This window comes from Melospiza melodia, chromosome 17, assembly GCF_035770615.1.
Source record: "Melospiza melodia melodia isolate bMelMel2 chromosome 17, bMelMel2.pri, whole genome shotgun sequence".
Classification (NCBI taxonomy): Eukaryota; Metazoa; Chordata; class Aves; order Passeriformes; family Passerellidae; genus Melospiza; species Melospiza melodia.
In genome coordinates, this window is record NC_086210.1 from 9394441 (window position 1) to 9414272 (window position 19832).

Sequence of the window (19832 nt, forward strand, 5' to 3'; positions counted from 1 at the left end):
CGGAGCAGCGGGACTGTCTCCGACGGGGAGGACACTCCCGGAGGACCAACAAAAGGGGGAAAATCTCCCATTGGGAGCTCGGCAAAAGAGGAAGGCTCACGCTAGGGACTGGCGGAGGAGGAGGTCTTGCGCCAGAGGACTGACGAAGGAGGAAGGCTCACGCCGGAGAATCGGCGAAGGAGAAGAGCTCTCGCTGCAGCCGACGGAAGAGTAAGGCTCGCGTCATGATTGGCGCATGAGAAAGGCTCACACCAGGCTAGCGAAAGAGGAGGGCTCACGCCGAGGGACCAGTGAGGGAGAGAATGGAGTCACTTTTTAAGGTCATTTTTAAATTATGGGACAGTGTTATGCAGGCTCTTGGGCAGGAGAGGGGAGAGTTGGGGGCCGCCCAGGACTGCTTGCGGGATGGGCCCCATCAGGATGTGGGTGATTATGAGTCCACAGAGGGTGGTAATTTGCAGCCGCGGGAACACCCCCGGGTAGAGAAAAAAAGATCATTTTGGGACGGGCTGCTGGAGGAAGCCCGAGCGGCAGCCGTTGATTCAGAAGTGCCGTGCGGGGCCGTTAGCCCAAGGGCGCGGAGCCCAGCCGATAAGCTGGGACCGCGGAGCGGGGCTGCCATTGATTCGGGCTCCGAGGGAGCCTGGGCGGGGCCTCCGCCCTGCATGCTGCGGAGGGGCCGGCCCCCGAAAAGGGGGGGGGCGCCGCTCTGAGGGGGCCTGGGCGGGGCCTCTGCCCTGCGCGCCCGCGGAGTGGCGAGCCCTTGAAAGGGGAGAACACAGACGCGGCCGCGGCCGCGATCGGCGGAGATACTGGAGGGCTGCAAGTTAACACAGGCATGCGCGGGCACTACAGAGGGAAGGAGCACGGAGGGAAAGCTGACGTTGCTCTGAGTGTGTTCAGTCGGAGACCGCATTACAGCAGGAGGCGGGGCGAGCTTAGAGGCAGAGAGTGGCCCGGGGCTAAGGCAGAAGGAAGGTTCGGGAACCTGGAAGTCACCAGTCAGTTGAGTTCTGGGACTGATTTGGACTCGGACTGGGATGAGTGTTTTCCTAAGCGGTCCGCTGCTGATCCCGATTCTTATTCTGGCTCTTCTGATACAGAGGAAGAGGGAGTGAGGGCATATAAGGGTAGCCACCGCAGTCCTCCTGTTTGGGTCAAGGAACAAACCCCCCTCACGAACTGGAAGAAGAAAAATCGAAGCAGTCGGGAAATGATACCTTGGTGGCTGAAATTCAGGAGAAAGTGGAGTCTTCAGAGAATGAAGAAAATCTATCCAGTCACAAATTGATGAGGCCAAGTCCACCCTAAAAGTGTATCAGATTAGTACTGAGAGACTCAAGACATCTGTTCAAGATGCAGTAGATGAAAACAGCCATCTCCAGGAAAGTGAGAAACAGCTTTTACAAGAAGCTGAAGGATGGGGTGAACAATTTAGTGAACTAAATGAAGAAACAAAGATGTTTGAGTCTTCTAAAACAGATGTAGAAGAAGTTTTGAAAAATAGAGAGCCAAATCAAGTCACTGACACAATATATACTGAACATGAAAGACTGGAGTTCAGCAATACAGGAAGATGGTGACACTGAAGACAACCACTGGGACACAGATATAAAGGGGGAAACAGAGAATGGAGAGCACTTAGATGATGAACAAAAATGAACAGTAAAAAAATTGATCTATGCTGCAAAGTTAAATGCTTGTTTAAAGACCATGGAAGCAGAAAGAGACCAAGTGCATTCAAAAGTGTCTGATGAAAATAAAGCTAAAGAAGAACTTATGGAATGCATAGAAACGCTCCAAAGCCAGCAAGCTTCCTTGCAGTCTGAGAATGAATCTTTTGAAAGCGAAGTTCATAAGCTTCAGCAGAAACTTAAAGTAATGACTGAGCTTTATCAAGAAAATGAAATGAAACTACACAGGAAGTTGACAGTAGAAGAGAGGGAGAGTCCACAGAAGGAAGAAAAGCTTTCTAAAGTAGATGAAAAAATTATTCATGCTGCTGAAAAACTTAACAGCTACAGAGAGCAAGCAAAGGACCTGGAAGAAGAGCTGGAGAGAACCATTCGTTCTTATGAGAATCAGATTACTTCACATGAGAAAAAAGCTCATGATAATTGGCTGACAGCCCGAGCAGCTGAAACTGCTCCAACTTTATTGGAAGGTCCTTTAAGGCTTTCACCTATGTTTCCAGGTGGAGGAGGAGGAAGAGGATCCAGAGGACCAGCTGCCATGTATGAAGCTGGAAGTGAAAGAGGAGAGCTGGATTCTGATAGATTAACTGATCCCCACAGACCACCATCAGATACTGGATCCCTGTCTCCTCCTTGGGAAAGAGAACACAGGATAATTCTGTCTCCACCAGGTGAGGCTTATGCTGATCCAGCTCATCCAGCTCAAAGACAAGGAAGATTTTTCCCTAATCCTCCAAATACTGGAAGACTTTCTGGACCAGCAAAACTATGAGCTTACAATGTTCAGTCTTTTGATAAAACAGATGGGCAGACATCTTCAGAACATAGTCCAAGAACAGAACCTAATTTTAGTGCTCTTTGCAGATCTGGGATAGTTTGCATGCTTAGCACCGTAAATCTTTCAAATGCAAAATGTAACATGGCTCAGTTTATGCACCCCATTTAGAGTCTGCTTATGTTGACACAAAGAACAGTTTCAGTATGTCATGAGTATCATTTTAATGCCCTTCAGAAATAATACCTGCATGATGGTAGATATTAGAAAAAGTTTGGTTGTTCTGGTGTGTACAGAGCCCTTCAGCTCACCACAAAATGGGAGAGACAAAGCCATATAAATATAAGTGAAAGTCACACAAAGTGGAAAAGGGATAATGGTTTGAACACATATACATTGTAAGACCTCCGTCCTTCCCTGACTGCTGTGTTTTCTTTTTTAAATTGTGAACTCTTAGGGACTGACCCTCAACAAATGAATACCTTGACTAGAATATTAGAGACCAACCCTGTTAGGAACTCTAGATGCTAATGAAATACAGATTATGTAAATATGTATGACTTGTAGTCCTTAAAGGAGAGTCTAAGACTTTATGGGTAATCACTCTCTTTGTTAGCAGATAGAGGTGCACTTTCCTCCTTTGTTTTCCCTGTGGTAGCACAAATCCTTCTCTCTCTTTGTGAAGTAGTCCAGCTGCTGTGGAAAGCCACCTCATGGCTGGTGTCCACCACAATAAAATGCATCATGTGTGAATCAGGCAGAACAAGGAATAGGAAATAAGGGGCCTGGATGCAAACATTTCACAAATCTCAGTGATGTGGAGAAAACAAAGAAACCTGCTGAGTCCACCCTGTAGTGACTTTGTGGATGAAGATGAGCCCTGCCCACCTTTGCTCCTCACAACAGTGGTTCAGTCAAGCACTTGGAGCCCTGACCACCCAATACTCCCAGCGAGAGCACTTTTAGCTTGACTCAATCAGATTCTTTTCCCAGAGGCACACATGGTCCAGCTGAAGCCATTTAACTCTTTCCACTTGAGCCTGCTGAGCTTAACCTCTCCCACCTGTCAGCCCTGTGCCCATCAGTGAAGTTCCTGGAGGAAAGAAAACAGCCAAGAAGCAGCAAGAGGGTGAAACAACGAATGTTAACTCAAAAAATGTGAATTGTTTGTGATTTCCTGTGGAAAAGCTTCAGACATCTAACCTCAAGCCAGAGGGATTTGTCACCAGGAGCTATAGACTCAGTCTCTTCAAGGAGGGGAGTATCTAGGATGGTGATCAAACTGGTTGGCTGCCACAAGGATGGTGAATAATTGCTTCTGAATGTAAATAATTACTTCTATATTTTCCTGGTCCAGCGTGTCGGACATATTCTGAACATGCCTGATGGTTCACCCAGGAAGGTTAGGAGGCATTTAGGTACTTCCTTAGACATCTGTGAACTGCCTAGACAGAAGGTAGGGGCCCAAATGCACAAAGTGGGACATGCCCAGGCAGGCAGAGGGTGGACTTGGAGCTCCCAAGTGAACTGATTTCAGGTACTGCTACAGAAGCCACCCAGACTTCTCTCTGAGAGTTCAGCTCTGCAGGGCTGTGCTGTTGCCAGCATTGACACAAAATCAGTAACCTGAACCTCAGTATGGACTCCAGTTTCTTTACTATTCTTGCTGTGAACGTATTGTAGTAAAACTAGACCTCTGAATCAGATGAGTGGAAGAACTAAGAAGATCCACAAGCTAGGACAAGCTAATACCAAGGCTGTCTGAGTAATGGAAGCACTGGGTAAATGCTTGCAGAGTGTTTTACCATTTGCAGTCCATATAAGCTGCAAACAACATGTGTCTAGCATCCAGTTTCCTGAATAGAACAATATATTCCCACTGTCCTTGAAAATCCTTCCAATCCCAGCCAGAGATCACATGGAAGCTGTTGTAACTCTGACTGTGGAGGAGTATGCAGAAGACATTCACCAGTACCTCCAAGAGACAGAAGTACAGAGACTTTGTACTTGACAGTGAAAAATGAACTAGGAGAGTGGGAAACAGGTAGGAGGCTGGTACTCGCAGGGCGAGGGTACGCAGCCATAAAGAAAGACAGTAAAATCAAATGGTGCCCACTCAAATCAATAAAACCAGACCTTCAGGGAAAAGACTAAAGAAATCTGAAAAGCTTATTTTGCAGGACTGGACCCTCAGACATCCCCATGGCCTGCATGAAGGAACCTCCACTCCCAGAAGGCAGTGCCGAGTCATCAAGCAGCCTGATGGCAGATTACATCGGGGTCGTGAAAAAACCCAGTGAGAGGCTGGTGCAAAGAAGAACTGGGGGAAAGAGAAAAAGAACTCAGCACTTACCCCAAGTGGTATCCTGTCATGGAAGGAGACCAGGACACCAGATGGTTCATCACAGGTCCCGTTTATTGAAGAAAGCATCAAACACTTATACAGCAAATAATAAGCTTATTAATATTCTGTAAGCCAAGCAATCTATTGGTTAAACTATACCATGAACTCTTCCTCATTCCTTAGGGGTTACATCTCTCTTTTCTCATGTCTCTTTCACTATTTGTTATCCTACTACAGCTAGGCCCAAGAACACGCTATCTCACGGGTGCAGGACTTGGAATTAGCCACGGCTTTGTACTTTTCCATTCTCTAGTCTCCTAAATTTCCCAACAGTATCCGTCAAGTGGAGTTGGAACTCTGGCCAAGTTCTGACTCTACTTAGATGGAATACCAGTCAACCCAGAACTTTTGCTGTGCCAAGGGGTCCAAAGGGTGTTTTGGGGAGAACATGAGTCCGGACATGGGCTCTCCAAAACACCCTGGTTTTAAAGTCAAAGAGATTACAGATTCTGGGAGGACAATTTGGTGCTATGATGACAACGCATAAGCTGAGGAAGTCCTGCAAGAATGCCCGAAGTCACAGTTCAATCAGCCCCCTGACAGATCACCGTGTTTTAAATAAGTTCATATTTTTTTTTCTTAGAAAACCAGTTAGAGATAGTTAGTTTTTTTGTGTGCGTTACATTGTTTAACTTTTCATTTGTTAAATATTTACACTCACAAGTTTGTTAAAAGTTGCTACAGTTGTTTGTTTTGTTGCAGTTACAAGTTTCTTACTGTCCCACTAGGCAGTTTTAACGTTACCGTTTCCTATGTTTTTAATAGGTCATGAAGGGAGGGGGGGAATGTGGGTTTACTATATTGTGTTATCTGGGAGATCTCGCGATATTACGCCTAACCCCTCTCCCTTTACCGTTGCCCTGCCGTTACCCCCTGTTATAAATTACCCCTGTTGGCAGTTAATAAACGCCATTTCACTGTCCACCACATTGGTGTCAGCGTGTCTTGGTCCGTGTGGCAGGGGTGCTGCCAGAGAGCCATGCTCGACCCAGGACACCACACCATAGCCCTGTAGTGGCGGCAACACTCTATGATGTCACAGCCTGTTCTGTCATGTCACAGCCTTCTCTGTGATGTCACAGCCCATTCTCTAATTTCACACAACTGGTCTCTGATGTTGCAGCCAAATCTGTGATGTCATCATCTGCTCTGTGATGTCAGACTGCTGCCCTGTGCTGTCACAGCTTGCTCTGTGATGTCATAAATGCAATTTATGATGCTCTAGCTTCTCCATGACATCCTATCCTCCACTCTCTGATGTCAGAGCCCACTCTATCACCTCATGTTACCAGATGATCAATTATCTACACCAGGTGAGCTCACACCTGGAGCTTGTTCTCCAAAACCCCAGGCCTATGGAAACCACACAATGCCCATTGTGTGAGAAGAGGAACAAAAAGTTTACCAGCCTCCTGCCAGCTCTGCCTGCCCCACTGGAACATTGGGGTCCACAACGACCAGGGACCACCAGAGAGACCCCAGGACAGAAGAACACATGGGAAAAGGGGAGGGGAAATATGTTAATGATTTTGGGGAAATTATTATCATATTTATGCTTAGTCTGGGAAAATCAATGAATATGTGTGCAATATACAGAATATAAACAGAAACTTTCCTGCACTCAGCCTGCACGGCTTTGGGAGGAGCTATCCTCAGTGCATCCAGCTGAATAAAGAATGCTGCTTCTTAATGCTATACTGGGGTTAAGGATTTTTCTGTTTTACCGAATTTTTGGTAACACTTCCACTGCCAAGGACAGATCTATCTCCTGCTGTTCACAAACAAAGAAGGGCTGGTGGCAGATGTGGGGCTCAGAGGCTGCCTGTGACCATGAATAATCAAGTTTTCAATGTTCGGTGAAAGAAGGAGTGGCAGCTACCAAACTTCCACACTGGAATTAGGAAGGGCAGACTTTGACCTGTTTAGGATGCAGAATTGGGGAGTACCAAATAAATACTGATTTTTTGAAAGAGAAACAGCCCTTAAAAACAAAGGGACTGGGAACATGGACGCATGTCAATAAAGTAATCTTAAGGGGGAAGGAGCAGCCTGTCCCAGTGTGGCAGAAGATGAGCTGGTGAGGAAAATGACTGGCCTGGCTGCCTGTGGAGCTTTTATGGGAACTCAGGGGAAAAAAGAGAACGCAACTTTTGACAGAAGGTCATGAAACTTAGGAAGTGTTTAAGAATGTTATTTGGTCATGCAGAAAGAAAAGTTGAGGGGCGAAAGCTCAATTAGAGTATTACCTGGCCTCTTCTGTAAAAAATAATAAAAAAAGTTATTACAAATAAATTAATAGCAAAGCATGGGATAAGGAGAACATCTACTCTTTTTTGGATGCAGTGGAGAATACAGTAACTAAAGATAAAGAAAAGGCTAAGCTACTTAACACCTTGTTTCTCTCAATTTTCAATATTAGCACAGGATTTCCTCAGGACAAGCGTTCTCCTGAACTGGTAGATGGGCACAGGGAGCACAGGGAGCAGAACAGCCCCTGTAATCTACAAGGAAGAAGTTGGTGACCTGCTGGTCCTCTCAGATGCTCACAGGTGTCTCTGGGACTAGATGGGATCCATGCTAGGGGGGTGGGGGAGCTGGTGGATGGGCTCCCCAAGCTGCTCTCCATCATTTACCATCAGTGCTGGCTCAGTGGGGAGGCCCCAGAGGACTGGAGGTGCCAATGTGAGCCCATCCCCAAGAAGGTCTGGAAGGAGGAGCTGGGGAACTCCAGCCTGTCAGCCTGACCTGGGTGCCCGGCAAGGTTATGGAACAGATCACCCTGAGTGCCATCACAGGGTGCCCACAGGATGGCCGAGGGGTCAGAGCCAGCCAGCGTGGACTTCAATATCTGCACTGATGATCTGCATGAGGAGACTGAGTCCAGCATCAGCAAATTTGCAGATGGCGCCAAGCTGGGTGTGAATGTTGATCTGCTGGAGGGTAGGAGGGCTCTGCACAGGGACCTGGACAGGCTGGATCCAGGGCCCAAATCCAACAAGGTGAGGTTGAACAAGTCCAAGTGCCAGGTCCTGCACTTTGGCCACAACAACTCCTGCAGCGCTACAGGCTGGGGACAGAGTGGCTGGACAGCAGCCAGACAGAAAGGGACCTGCAGCACTGTTGGACAGCAGGCTGGGCATGAGGCAGCAGTGTGCCCAGGTGGCCAATGGCTCCTGGCCTGGATCAGGAATGGTGTGGCCAGCAGGATCAGAGCTGATAGACTCAGCACTGATCTGGCCCACGCTCTGCACTCAGACATTGCTGCTACAGCTCCAGAGAAGGGAACACAAGGGGATCACTGCAGAAAACTTTGCTGGGAGATCATTTAGCTCCTTTAAAGACACCAAGAGCACAGCCCCTCATTGACACAGTCTGTGTACACAGGGAAGGTGCAGAGAAACAAAATGAGAAATGGCACAAACAATGGTTTTACTTTGTGGACAATAATAAAAAATTAAAACACAGGAAAAAAAAGAAAAAAGGACAAATCCAAAAGAACTATCCAATATGATTTATAATACAAATTATTTATATTACTTGGCCTGTCCCTGCTGCAGCCCCGGCACTGCCACCCCCAGGGCTGTGCCCGGCCCCAAGAGCACTCAGGCCCTGCAGCAACACCAGGGCCACCAGGGCAGCAGGGCAGGGCCACGGCAGCAGCACTGGCAACACCAAGTGCTGCTGCTGCTGGGCACAGCTGCTGGGCCAGCACTGATCTGCCCCCAGCTCTGCACACAGACATTGCTGCTGCAGCTCCAGAGAAGGCAACACAAGGGCATCTCTGCAGAAAACGTGGCTGGGACATCCTTTATTTCCTTTAAAGTCACCCAGAACGCAGCCCCTCATTGACAAAGTCCGTGGCCACAGGGAAGTTGGAGAGAAACAAAATGAGAAATGGCACAAACAAAGACATTTATTTGTGGACAATATGAGAAAACTAATATAAAGGAAAAAAAAAACCTAGAGTCAAACCAACAATAAGATGACTTCTATTACAAGTGGTTTGCAGCAATTGGCCATCAAATTAATGTTCCTGAAAGCATCCAGTCATCAGTCTCCACACTTCAGCCTTGAGCTCCTGGTTCCTCAGGCTGTAGATGAGTGGGTTCAGGGCTGGAGGCACCACTGAGTACAGAATTGACAGGGCCAGATCCAGGGATTTGGAGGAGATGGAGGGGGGCTTCAGGTAGGCAAAAAACCCAGTGCTGAGAAACAGGGAGACCACGGCCAGGTGAGGGAGGCAGGTGGAAAAGGCTTTGTGCCGTCCCTGCTCAGAGGGGATCCTCAGCACAGCCCTGAAGATCTGCACATAGGAGAAAACAATGAACACAAAACAAGCAAAGAATAGAAGAGCATTTAGCACAAGAAGCCCAAGTTCCCTGAGGTAGGATTTGTAGCAGGAAAGCTTCAGGATCTGTGGGATTTAACAGAAGAACTGGCCCAGGGCATTGCCCTGGCACAGGGGCAGGGAAAATATATTGGCTGTGTGCAGCAGTGAATAGAGACAGGCACTGGCCCAGGCAGCTGCTGCCATGTGGGCACAAGCTCTGCTGCCCAGGAGGGTCCCGTAGTGCAGGGGTTTGCGGATGGACACATAGCGGTCATAGCACATGACGGTCAGAAGGGAAAGCTCTGCTGAGATGAAGAACAGAAAGAAAAAGAGCTGTGCAGCACATCCTGTGTAGGTGATGTTCCTGGTGTCCCAGAGGGAATTGTGCATGGCTTTGGGGACAGTGGTGCAGATGAAGCCCAGGTCGCTGAGGGCCAGGTTGAGCAGGAAGAAGAACACGGGCGTGTGCAGGTGGTGGCCACAGGGTACGGCGCTGATGATGAGGCCGTTGCCCAGGAGGGCAGCCAGGGAGATGCCCAGCAAGAGGCAGAAGTGCAGGAGCTGCAGCTGCCGCATGTCTGCCAATGCCAGCAGGAGGAAGTGCCTGATGGAGCTGCTGTTGGACATTTTCTTTGTCTTGGCATGGGGATCTGTAAGAAAAGTGATCATGGAATAGTTGGGTTTGGAGAGGACTTGAAATATCCCAGCACAGCCTCGGGGCACTTTTCCCCCACTGCCCTCCCAGGGCTCTGCTGCCTGGAGCTGTCCCTGCCAGCAGCTGCTTCCCTGTGCCCAGGGCTAGGCCCTGCCAGTGCTGCCAGAGCCCAGTCCAGCCTTGGGGGCTCTGCCCTGCAGACACCTCCCAGCTCTGGCACTGCCCAGGGACAGCTCTGGCTCTGCAGGCTCTGATGGCAATATCAGTGCAACCCTGAGGAGGCTGGAAATGTTTGACATTGACACTGCCTGTGAGGGGTCCTGTGCTGATTTCTGTCACTGCCTGCTTTATTCAGGGCTGAGATAAAATTTTTTATTTTTTCTAAACATGAACTGAGAGATGAATATCTACGTGCAATTTTCCATCCCAGCAACCCAAAGCAGTAGATTAATAAAGTTTTCCCTTTTATGCAGCCCCTGCCTTGCTGTGCTCCCTGTATAATGCACTTGGAAATGTTCTGCAGTTAAATGCCAAGATGGGAGCAGTCCTGGACAATGCAGCATCATCACCACACAAGGAGAACACTTCCAAGCCTTACCAGCTGTCTCCTCCCACCCAGATCTTGTCCCCCCATGCTGGGAGCAGCTGCCAGGGCTGGCTGAGAGCTGTCCCTGGCAGGCAGCAGAGTCCCTGCCCCAGCACAGCGCCCTGGGCTGCAGGACCCTGCTCTGCAGGACAGCCCTGGGCACCCCTGGCTGCTGTGCACAAGAGACAATCAGAGAATGTACTCACAGTGTCTGTAGGCATTGGGATGTTCCAGCTTCAGGAGATGGCTCCAGGAGCTGCAGTTGCATTGTCCTGCAGCCAGGGGTTCCTTTGCCAAGGGCTGGCAGTGATTATGCCCCAGGCACTTCTCAGCACCTTCCCAGTCCTGACTGATTGAAGCTCTCTATGCCTCTGTGCTGGGGCTGGGGTGGCTGCAGGCAGTGCCCTAGCCCTGCTGGGCTGGGAGAAGAGCTGCACATCAAGAGAAATGTGCTTTTGAGGCTCCTCTTGGTTACCAGGAGCTGCCTCTGTGCCAGGAGCCCAGCCCAACTCTGCAGCACAGACACAGCACCAGGACTTTAATGAGCCTCTGGGGCTTTGTGCTCAGGCCCTGAACATCAGTCCCTGAGAGGTGGCTTGAAGAAACCTCTCCAGAACTCCAAGTCAGAATCCAACTCCAAAGTTTCTTGGACTTTTAATGGGTCCCACTGAGGGACACAACTGAGAAAGTGTCCCCAGGCCCCAGGCAGAGCAGAGAACTAGAGACAGTGATGACAGGTGGGGACAAAGAGAAGCCAAGTGTTGGGGCCCTGGGGAGCAGGAGGGTCTGTGCCACCAAGGGCTGTGAGGAGACACCTTGTCCTGAGGCCCTGAGGTCTCCTGGCACAGTCCCAGCCAGGCTGGGCACTGTCAGCCCCTTGTCCTGCCCTCAGCATCCCCCCTAGCCCACATCCCAGTGGCCTCAAGGATCTGCTGGAAGGAGTCCCTGGGGAGCCTTGCTCAGGAATGCCCTTGGGGGCTCCTTAATTCTCCCTGTAGGGACTGCAGGTTTTTCAAAGGACTTTGGGTTTGGCTTTTGCCTTTGAGTCTCTGAGAAGTTTGTGCACTCATGGCCTCCAATTATCTGCAGTAATTATTCCCTGGAGAGGCTTTGTCAGTAACAACACTCAGTGGGGCTCATTAATACTACAGGTTACTTCAGTTATTTTCAGGTACTTGGTTTTTCCCTTTTGATACACACTGTGTGAGAGGTTTTGCAATCATGGCCCCAGTTATCTATTTTTTTGAGTCCCTAGAGAGCTTTGTAATGACACTCAGTGGGGCTCATTAATGCCTTGACATACTCAAGGTTTTTAAGGTACTTTATGGATTTAAGTATACTTTTAGGTACTTTTAAGGAATTTCCTTCCAAAATTGAGTGTCTGAGAGGTTTTTGTGCCATCCTGGCCTCCAGTTCTGTTGTCCAAGGTGTCCATGAGGAGCCTGTGTTGGGTATCTTCCCGCTTTCTGTTTTACAACAAAGATGGAACTGAAAGAATTTTGTAAGACTTTCTAAAAGCATCTAAACAAACATGAGAGAATTAACAATACAACAACAATTAAGAAAATTAAATATCCTGTTTTAGCTAGACATCATCCAATCCTTTAGTCCCTTGGATTTGAAGAGTTGTTTTACCCAGTCTTTGTCTTCCACTTGAAACTTCTTGAACCGTTCCTTCAGTACCTGAATGCTCTTGTGGATTGACTCTCTGTGGCTGGAGAGAGTCCACATGCCCTCAGAGTCTACACAGCCATGCCCATGTGCCCAGAGTAAAAACTCTATCGTTGTTCGGAGAGGTGGCATATCTGATGGTCTCTATATCTGAGAGCAGACCACTCATTGTGAGGGAGGTAGCATTGGTTTGCTTACTTAACAGGCACCCAAGATGGTCTAATGGTCCTAAAGTTTTAGCTGCAGCCATCCAAAGTATTTCAAATTGAGGGTGCTGCCATGTGATTAAAGCTTTCAAAGCCATCTCTTTGATATCATTCAATACTTCTCTGGCGATACCTCCTGCTTGATCATCTGGTAGGCTGTGTTGTCCTTCTCCAGCTAGATGGTTGATTGTCAATTCCGCCCTTGCCTCATTATTTGCATACTCATTGCTGTTAGCATAATAAACACTTCCATCCCTCTTCCCACCAGGTGCATTCTGTAAGTGACAACAACATAACATTTTATATTATACATGGTTGAGACATGTGCTGTAAACATGGCCCTCATTAGATCATTAAAGCAAGCTATGTCATTCCTATGGTCTTTAGAAACAAAGATCCTTGATTTCCCTGCAAACCAGTGGCTGATACCTGGGATTCTCCCCCCTTTTTTCATAACATAACAGGACAATGAGGAATTTTGAGGCTATTTGCCAGTCTCCTTCCTTAACTGGAGGCATGGTCCAGGGTGGAGAGGAAATGATTGACAGTGAAGGCAGGACCCGCAGTTGTGTGGTTGGAGTCTGGAGCTTCCCGCAGTTGTGTGGTTGGAGTCTGGAGCTTTTTTCAGGGCAGAGGTGAAAGTTGTGGTAGCAGGAAGTGGAGGAGCCAAGATGGAGGGAGGGTGGTCAGGCTCCTGAGCCATATTTTGGCTCGTTCTGTCTTGAGTCTCCAGGGCATGATGCTCTAAGGCAGCATGGCCATTGCCTTCTTGGACCATCATTAAAGGTTTGAGAAAGGCAGGTTTGAAGGGAGGTCCCGAGTTAGGAGTTACCAACGGTATGATTTTTCAACACACTGCTTGCTGGTCAAGTGTGGTGTGGAAGATGGGGAGCACGCAGGGTGCAATGGGTCCCTTTTGATCAAAAATTGTATGGTTTAAATCCCACTGAGTCCCAAAATTCAGTGGTATGGATTTCATCAGCAGAGGCATCTGGAAAATTGTTAATGATCCACCTCATGATTGATTTAAATTTGTTCTTTGGAAATATTTTGTCACGATCAGTGAGAATGAAAGCATCCATATATGCTGCTTTCTATTTTGGACATCTGGCTTCCCATTTTTCTCTTTCTCTGCCTTATGGGGAAGAGCCACAGGAACACTACAAATTAATTATGGGACATGGTTGCATACTGTAAAAACACAGTGACTAAATGGGCAATGAATGTCTTGCATTTCCCCAAACCCACCTGCAATCCTATGCAGGTGAAACCGTCATTGTCCCTGCTGATCCTGGCCAAGGTCCCTTGAAGTAACAATGAATCTGCCGAGCCTGGAACAATCCAAAATCCCAGGGAGCTCTGACCTATGCATCAGCTAACCCCAGCTGACATGACTGACACATGGAGCCCTGAATGCCATGGTCCCTGTTTGGGAGCCAAATGTCACAATGAAGGTGGCTGCAATAAACCTCTCTGGTTCCCTGACTTCAGGGCAAGGGTGGTGAAAATGAAAAGGAGCAGGATCAATGCAGTTGTTTAAAAGGAACTTTAATAACAGGGTGAAAAACAATAAACATGGAGAAGTCCAGCACAGTACAAGGGGCAGGATCCTAAAACCTGAGTCAAGGAGGAATCAACAACATAGATACTTGGGGCTTGAAAACTAGAACAATAGCCTATAGGAGAAATAAGTAACAAATAAACCCATAGGGGAGTAGAACTTGGACAACTTAGCATAACAACACTAAAGGCTTATGGGGGACTTCTCAAGCTCACACTAAGTTAAAAGAATGACTCCTAGGACTTGAAACTCACGCCCAGTTCTTCAGGGGTAAAATCTGTCTGACTCTGACTTACAGCTGGGCTAACTCTCACATTGCTGATTTGCAATGGTCCCTTGGGACCATGCAGCCCAACAGAGCCACAATGATGTCCTTGGTTCCTCGAGGCTCTACAGTGTCACAATGTCCCTTGGATCCATGGTGCTCTGCAGTTTCACAATGGCCCCTTCATTTCACAAGGCTCCCAAATGTCACATTGGTCTCCATAGGAAGGAAACCACGGAGCCCTATGTTTCAGAAGCTGATGAGTAGCAACCACCAAAGGCTAAGGCAAGCCTGACCTGTCTGTCCTGGCATGTTTGCTTGGACCAACCCTTGGGTATTTGAAATTATGGATGTGGAATCTTAATTTCAGACATTTGTGCCTGGAGAAGATGGATGTTTTTCTTCCATAAAAAGAAAAGCACAGAGCCCTTTCCAGTGTTTGCAAAACTAGTAAGTTCTGGCACTTGGGAGTCAAAGACCAGGACCTGTCTGTCCTGGCAACTTTTGTCTGGCAGTATTCCTTGGATACACAGAAATTTGGAGGTAGAATCCAAGTTTTGGCCATGGATACCTGGAAAAGATGGTCAGTTCTTTTCTATACAAAGGAAAGCCCAGAGCCTCAGTGTTTCAGGGGCAGATGGGAGTGGCCTTCCACATTCCAAGGTCGGCCAGACCTGTCAGGTGAACCCTGGGAGTCCATGCCAGCCACACCTATTTCATGTTGCCTTGGTTCCACAGGGCCCTGCAGTGCCACAATGGTTCTCTTGCTTCCATGATGCTCTCAGGTGTCATAATGGCCCTTGGTTTGCACAAGTGTTTAAGGATCTAAATGGTCTCCATGGTTCCAAAAGCCCAGGCTATCATAATGATCTACTGATTCCATGAAACTCCTCTGTGTCACCATGGCCCCTTGGTTCCATGGGCTCCAGTGGTACCACAATTATCCCCTTGGCTCCACAAGTTCCCATAGTGTCACAATTCCCCCTCCCTCCATGAGGCCCTGTAGGGTCACAATGGCCCTTTGGTTCCGTGAGGCCCTGCAATGTCACAATGGTCTCCATGATTCCATGGGGCCTTGCAATGCCACAATTTTCTCCACGGATCCACAGTGCCCTGCAGGATCACAATGACCCTTTGGCTCCATGAGGCCCTGAAATGCTACAATTGTCTCTTGGTTCCACAAAGCCCCGTGGCTTCACATTGGCCCCTTGGGACCATGCGGCCCAACAGAACCACAGTGATGTCCTTGGTTCCATGAGGCTCCACAGTGTAACAATGGTCCCTTGGATCCATGGTACTCTGCAGTGTCACAATGTTCCCTGCATTTCAGAAGACCTCAAAGTGTCACAATGGCCCCCATAATTCCTCAAGACTCCACAGTGTCATAATGGCCCCTTGGATCCATGGTACTCACAGTGTCACAATGATTCCCTTGGTTCCACGAGTTCCGACAGTGTAACAATGCCCTTTGGCTCCACAGCTCCCCACATTGTCACAATGGTCTCCATATGTAGGAAACAACCGAGCACCAGGGCAGATGAGAAGCAGTCACCAGAGGCCGAGTCTCGCCACACTTGACTGTATTGGCAGATTTTGCTTGGGAGAAACCCTTGGATATAGGGAATTTTAGAGGTGGAATCCTAATTTCAGGCATAGAAGCCTAGACAAGAAAGAGAGCTCTTTTCCATAGGAAGGAAAGCACGGAGACCCAGTGCTTCACAGTCAGATGAGAAGTGGCCCTTGACATGTCAAATTCAGTGGGACCTGTCTAACAGCCCCCAGGAGGCAAAGCAGGCAGACCTGTTCCATGGTTCCTTGATTTCATGGGTCCCCGCACTGTCACAGTATTCTCCTTGATTCCATGAAGTCTTGCAGTGCCACAATGGCTTCTTGGTTTCATGAGACCCAACAGAGTCACAGGTTTCCCTTGGCTCCATGCGGCACTGCTGTATCACAATGGCTCCTTTTTTCTATGGGCCCCAGAGTTTGATTTTTGACCCTTGCATCCATACTGCCCCTGAGTTGCACAATGGTCTCCTTGATTCCATGAGGCACCATGAAGTCACAACTGACCCTTGATTCCATGAGGTTCTGTACTGTCATAGTGGTTGCTGTCAGAGGCTAGATGAGATCGATGTCCCGAGACACCTTGGAATGCTCAGAATGCCCATGTGGGGCCAGGGCCGGGTCAGGCCTTGGTTTGTGGTGGGACAGAGGCCCGCCCCCAGCCCTGGCCTGGCAGAGCTGTCAATCACACAGTACGGGCAGTGCTAACATAGTTCTGATTGGCTGAGCTGTCAATCAATCACACACCAGCTGCTGGTCCCTACCATGGCTCCGATTGGACATGCAACTGGCAGTCTCACACCAGGGGCAGGCCCATGAAGGCCCAGGAGGTTAAAAGCTGGGGCACGAGGGCCATCCAGGGTCTGGATCCTGCCTTCTCCTGTGGTTCCTCTCTTCGCGATGCTGGAACCCCAGCAGTTGGTACCTATGTGCGTGTTGTTCTATGGATCTTCTGTCTTTCTGTTGTTCTCTCTTTCTCCTCCTTCTAATCCTACTTACCTGGAACATTTTTGGGCAACTTGACATATTAAGGGTTAAGGGATTTTAGGTTAAATGTGTCAGAATCCAAGACACAGGGAATATTTCTCTGTCTGCTCTGAGGGGTCCTGACCCCCAGAGAAACACTGCCTTTCAACTTCACCCATGGAGAAAACTTCCAAGACTTTGAGATAGATTAGAATTTACCAAAGTGTGAAATAGGTAATAGAGAGTACTATACTATGTTCCTTGGGTGAGAAATTTAGGTTTTGGGGTTATTAGTATGGTATAGATAGGAAGCAAGATGGAGGAATTGGGGTGTAGTCCCTGTCTTCTTCATCTGCTCTATTTTCTGCACTGTTAGTAGCACAAGGTGATTGGTCAAGGAAAGCACAGTGCAGAGGTTATGTGGACAGTCAAGGGATGAGTTATTGGTAGATAAGTAGAAATAATGCACCTTTCAAGTGTTTATTGGATGAGACAATGTTAATAGAGCTTGAAACTGTACATTTTGGGGTCATTTTGCAGTGCTTTTCCAGTGCACTGGGCCTGGTGTGGACAGTAATGTAAAACTTTAGATAAGATAACAATAAACAAGAAGCTGAAGACTGAAAAAGTCCCATGCATCTCTTTTTACCTGGCATAGAACTGCTACAGGAGGGATTCCCCCATCCAGGGATCCCCAAGAAAGGCCCAACATAAAACAAACATCAATAAATGGTGTTATCTGAGTGGATTTTTGAGGAAACACTTGGCTGACAATGTTTGGAATAAGTTGGCTTTTTTCCATAAAATTGTTTACTGAAGGGTGTTGTCTTAATTGGCCAATCATGTGAAATGTGTTAATTAAAGGATCAGTGAGGTCCACCTGTAGCAAAGCAAGGTATAAAAGAAGAGGATTGAATAAACAGGTGGCTTTTAGCCCTTAGCCTTCTGATCTGAGTCTGTGTCATCTCTGATTCAATGGTGATGTTTGGGCATCTATGGGGGCTATTGGGAATCCTTTCTGCACACTGTGACCCAACAGGAGTTTCCCTAATAAATTTTGCCCAAAGGTCTCACTGTGCCCATGACATGAACCCCTGTGAGTGTCTGGGACATCCTGGCTCTTTGGCAGCCTGGGAACTCCTGGGATGTCACCGTGGAGCCCCTGTGAGTGTCTGTGAAAGATCGGTGCCTTTGCAGCCCAAGGTCCCCTGGAATGTCACCATGGAATGGCTGTGACTGCCTCTGACCACATGGCCCTTTACAGTCCCCAGAAATGCCTGGCAGGTGTCCATGGAGCCCCTGTCTCTGCCTGTGACATTCCAGCTGTGGAACAGCCTGGAGACTCTTGGAAAGTCCCCAGGGAACCCCTGTGATGGCCTGTGACAAATCTGATCCTTAGCAGGCAACCACCACCAGGACCCTGTTGCTATGGTCAGTTTCCATGGCAATCATCACCAGGACCCTGTTGCTATGGTCAGTTTCCATGGCAACTGTCACCAGCCCCCTGTTGCTATGGTCAGTCCCTTGGCAGCTCCATTAAGACCCCTTGCCAGGGGTGGTTGCCATGGACACCAGCATTGATTGTCAGCCATGAGGAGTCTTGATTTTCATATCTGTTCAAAATGCATTAGAAGGTGTTGGGGGCCAATATAAACTGGACATTGCTGATATCAACCAAAACTGGAAAAGACAACTAAACAGGACAAAACAGTTCTCTCTTCATTGTTTTCAATTTAGTATATTCATTTTGAATACACTTCTGAAATGTGACTAATTAACCACGAAATAATTGAAAACTTGAATGATTCCCAGAGACTTGTCTTGTTTGGGTATTTTGAACAAATATTTATGAGCCTTTTCTAACTGAATTCCTGAACTGAGAAGCTCAAGAACAAAGAGGCCTCTGGAGCAGTAAAATTCATCATCGTCCTCCAAGTGGCTGAAGATCCATCCCCATTAGAGCAGCAATGAACAGAAATGGGCACAGCTTTGTGGCTCCCCCAGCTTTGGCATGGGCCCTGAGCCTGGAGCAGGAGCAGCTCTTGAAGGCCCTAAGGCAGAGGCTCTTGAAGGCCCTGGGCAGATGGGATGGCAGCAGGGGCTGCAGAGCTCTCAGCACCTCAGCCCGAGGGGAGCAGGGCAGCCAGGGAGCCTCCTTTGGCCTTGGCCAAGCACCTTCCCCAATACAGGGGCTGAGTCCTGTGGCAGCTGCAGCTGCTGCTGTGCCCTTGCCAGGGGCTGAGGCCGTGGGACAGTGCCCAGAGCAGCCTGGCCTCAGCAGAGCTGTGGGGCCAGAGCCGGCCGGGCTAGGGAGCGGCCCTTGGTGATGCCCAGAGCTCAGGGCAGCTGGCAGAGCTTGCAGGGAGCTGGGCTGGGCTCAGAGAGCCTGGCCCAGAAACCATCAGTGTCCATCTCCGCCTGGCTGAGCGTGCAGGGGCGGGACTCAGGCCAGGCCTTGTGGGGCAGGGCCAGATCCTGTACAAGGCATTGCAAACAGGCAAGTGGCCCAGAGAGGAGGCTGCTCTGTGCCCTTGGAGGCATAGACAGAGCAGGGAGGGGGCCCAGGACATTTGTCAGCACCAGCCTCTGTGCCCATGCATTGGCAGCCCTGGCTGCTGAGCCCAGCTTTGGCCTGGGGTGAGTTTGGCTGTGGCCCAGCTTCATCCTCCTCCGGGGCTCATGGCCTGTTCTCGGCCATGGCCAGCCCTGGATGCCTCTCTGCTGGCCCGGAGGCCGGCAGAGCCCGGGGCAGGGCTGTCTGTGCAGCCCCACCGGTGCCCCGGGCTCTGCAGGAGCTGGCAAAGGCTGCCCAGCATGGAGGCCATGGGGCACAGAGCCCCAAGGCTGCTGTGGGCACCATGGCACAGGGGACATTCCCAGCCGCAATGCTCCTGGCCTGGGCTGGGCCTGCACAGGGGCTGGGCCACCATGGCTGTGCCAGCACAGGGCCACAAAGGGGCCACGCAGCCGCTGCCGAGGCTGACAGCAAGGCCAGGCACACACAGGGAATTGCTGAGCATGGCCTGTGCTGGCCAGGCCTGACTGTGCCAAAGGCAGAGCTCAGCTGCCCTTGGGGGCTGCAGCAACAGTCCAGAGCCCAAAGAGCCTCCATGGCTGTGCTGGAGACCAAGGCTGCAGGAGGGAAATGCAGGG

The 19832-nt window shown here is 49.1% G+C and overlaps 1 pseudogene; it reads left to right on the forward strand.

Moving 5' to 3' along the window:
- Window positions 1-235: 235 nt before the first annotated feature.
- On the forward strand, window positions 236-2640 carry LOC134425969 (cTAGE family member 2-like; annotated as a pseudogene).
- The last annotated feature ends 17192 nt before the right edge of the window (window positions 2641-19832 follow it).